Source organism: Gymnoscopelus microlampas (genome assembly GCF_963454915.1).
Source record: "Gymnoscopelus microlampas genome assembly, chromosome: 5".
NCBI classification, from domain to species: domain Eukaryota; kingdom Metazoa; phylum Chordata; class Actinopteri; order Myctophiformes; family Myctophidae; genus Gymnoscopelus; species Gymnoscopelus microlampas.
Window position 1 is genome coordinate 41,505,250 of NC_139942.1, and position 4,107 is coordinate 41,509,356.

Below are 4,107 nucleotides of genomic sequence, written 5' to 3' on the forward strand. Positions count from 1 at the left end.
AGAGACATCAAATTAATATTGCTGTGGAATATTTCTAAATGATAGAGGCAGCAGACGGTGTCAGTGCTTCACTTTTTATCTATCTGTAGCAGGGATGCAACTGTTAACCACAGTTAACCACTTGAACCCCAGTGTCCATATTCTGTGGATATAGCCAACCTACAACAAACTCACATGTGTTGACGCATTGTGAGTTGCTACAAATTCTACAAACTCTAAGCTTGTGAGCTTGTAGATCGCTTATTTTTGGAGAAGAGATTTGTGTAAACGGAAAAGGTCCAGCTCTCTAAGACTACAGGGGTTTAAGTGGTTCATTTAACTCATCGATTTAACCGGTTATTGAAATTCTCAATTTAAATAAGACATTGACCATCAAACCTTTCCACATTTATGCATTATTTTTTTGCGATACCATCACTTTTGATCTACACATCTTGACCATAGGTGAGAGTGGAGACGAAGATTGACCGGTAGATGGAGAGCTTTGCCTTCTGGCTCAGCTCTCTTTTTGTCACAACAGTGCGGTACAGCAAATGCAGCACAGCTCCTGCAGCTCTACCATTGTACAACAAAAGTATAAAACTTTCAAACATGTTTGGGGTCATTTTCACGTCTACTCAGGCTTTTGTGAGCGCCCCAGACAGTTTTTAAGTTGCTTGATTCAGTATTTAGATACTGTATTTGATATTCATTTTATCAGACATGCCCCAGTCCTATACAAACCCATTGTAATTTTAAACTCCATTTTAACCATGTTATATTCATTGAAAACACCCATCCTTGGTTCTGGTGACTGATATCTAATGCATGAGGGGGCTGTGTTTTTTCAATTACTTTTTTCACAAATTTTACTTCTTTTGTAAAATGTTTTTTTTTAAATAAAAATAATGACAAAATAAAACAAAATAAAATAAAATAAATGAAAAATGAAAAAATGAAAAATAAAGGAACACGGCCCCCTCACGTATTAGAAGGACAATATCAGTCTCCAGAACCAAGGTCGGGTGTTTTCAATGAATCTAACATGGTTAAAATGGAGTTTAAAGCTGAAATGGGTTTTTATAGGAATGAGGCGTGTCTGATCAAAATAAATATCAAATATCTAAATAAATCAAGCAACTTAAAAACTGTGCTCACAAAAGCTAGAGATGTTAAAATTATGTTTGAAAGTGAAATATCCCTTTAAGTGGTTAGTGAGACTAATCGATTTAGTAATTTTGAAAATGTATTAAAAATGTGTTGATATCTAAGAAATAGAAAAACATTTTAAAAAAATAACACGCTTCTCGATCATTCGATGAATCAAAAAAGTATTTGATAGATTAATCGCTAAGTTAATAAATAGTTGCAGCCCTAATGTGTATATCTGTGGTAACGCTGGTGAAGATGCCTTGTCTGTGAAGGTGTGTGACCACACGTGTGCACGTGCTCCAAATTCCGCCTTTGTTTTCACAGCTGATCAGAGACAACGACAAACGACAGAAAAAACGACAGAAAAAACGTGATAACTAATTATACAATAATTCACATGCAAAACTGCAAAACTGCACGCACACACACACACACACACACACACACACACACACACACACACACACACACACACACACACACACACACACACACACACACACACACACACACACACACACACACACACACACACACACCTCATTAGGCTTTTGCGTCAAAACCATTAATTATCAAACCAAATGAGGAGGATAATAATAAGCTAAGGGGGACATTATGCCTTCAGTTAAACATACTCCCTCGCCACCCCCCCTCCAACACACACACACACACACACACACACACACACACGATTAGCAGCAAATGGCTCCCATCTTCTCACTCAGGACATGGAAAAATAAGTGCAGTTGAGTGCTGCACTACCAATACATCCAGCGATATGTGTATCTATTCACTGAAGCAGAAGCAGTAGCGCAAATGTGGACATTATTAAAAATTCATCATCTGCGGCCGGGAATCTATTATGTAGACAAATTGCCATGTGCAGTGCACCTGCAGCCTTATAGCCACATCCTGTCAAATGCCTCTAGTATTTAACCTTACCGGTCTTTATTACCTCTGTTCAAAAACAAACTGACGATTTGTTTAAGGCTAACACAAGCAGACTTGTTTTTGTGTGTATTGACAGGCTCTATACGTCGTTCCTGAACTTGATACGAAGCACAAAAACACATCTCTTGCAACCAGCCACTGAATGCATCGTCTTTAATGTTAACTTATGGGAGTTCAGAACCACATTGATAGCCACTTACAATTTGTGTCCCTCCATGTATTGCATGTATAAGAGGCCCTCATTCAGTCATATTCCTCATTTAATTGCTGCCCCCTGGTGGGCAAATGAGATTTGAAAAGGCCCTTGCCTAAATCAATGTCAATGACACTGGTGGCTGTCTGTTACTTTTAAATAGATTTCATCATCTTAAGTCTGAACCCCCCTCAGGAGTAATGTCATGGTAGCATAGTGGCAAAGCAGACACAAGTTAAAGTGTCTTATTTGTGTTCTTGATGGCTGTATAATGTCTAACACAGTGGTTCTCAAAGTGGGGTCCATGGGGCCCTTAGGGTTCCTTGAGGGGGTTCCAAATGGTCCCTTGAAATGTGTGTAACTCTGAGATTTCTCTCAGAGTACGGGGGTCCTTGAAATTAAAACGTCTGAGAACCACTGGTCTAACGAATGAAGACAACCTAGACGTGTTGAGGCGTACAGCACCCTAAAAAATAGCTGATCCACAAGCTCACAAAGTATCGCATAACAAATCGATTTATTTTCAAAACTTTTAGAATAAATAAAAAAAAGGTTTTGAAATCCTCGCTTATAATGACATGACATGCCCCAAGGGTCTCAATTCTGAATTACAGTATAGTCTAGAAATGGTCTGCATTTCTTTAACGCCTTTATGCAAAGTAGGCTACTTCAATGTGCATAACATTCACCTATTCATAATTTCACACAAATTCACACACATTGTGTGTATTGACAACCATGGTGAAGACAACCATGCACTGCAACAACCTGCTCATCGGGAGCAGATAGGGGTTCAGTTTCTTACTCAAGGACACTTCGACATAAAGTGTTACCTTCACATATCCGCTTCCCTTTGCCATGCTACAGTAGGCTATGTCAGAGCTGTGATGATTAATGAAGTTCACGGTGGCCCACAAGGTTGATCACACTTTAAAAACTAAACAACAAAAAACTGGAAAAGTAGCTACCGGAAAGTTCAGCTCCTGTCTGAGAAGAGCAAATAACAGTATGGCAACATTATTATGGCGAGACTCAAAGGAGAAAATGGATTATATATATTTTTTCATTTGAAAGTGCAGTTTCCATAGTGGATTATATTATTGACTTTGAACATATACAGGCCCAGATTAACACATTGGCTCATGGGGCTGCAGCCTGGGGCACCAAGCTCTGGGGGGTACAAAACGACTGGCAGTGCCAATCAACTAGGCTTCCCCCCCCCCATCCCAATGCCTGCCTCGTGCCTCAGTGCATGACACTCAAGACTCTCACCCGCTGGTCTGCTCGTGCATCTGCAGCTATAGCTGTGTGCATGAATTACCACAACATCATACTAAGTGAGGATGATACACAATATACATGATATAATATACATGATGATATACATGTCATGTAACCAGTGGTGGAAAAAGTACTCAGATGTTTTACTTAAGTAAAAGTATCAATACTGCAATGTAGAAATACTCAGTTTCAAGTAAAAGTACGGAATTCAAAATTTACTTAAAGGACGACTTCACCACTTTTCAACATATCTTCATATAATAGGTCGTCACTAATGCTCATGATAAAATGATACAATTTTTTTCTACTTGGTCTGTGTCTCATAGGGCTGTGGACAGTCCAGAAACCCGTCTACCAGTGACATCATCGTTAGGCAGGATTTTTTTCCCCAAAAAGATTACAATTTTTTTATCCCGATTTTTATTAAGGCGAGAACAATGGGATCTATTATTGCATTGCAACTTTCCAGGAATACAAAGCCTGCAGTTTCTATTAGCTTGGATTCCCCATCGATGATGTCACTGGTAGACGGGTTTCTGAACTGTCTACAG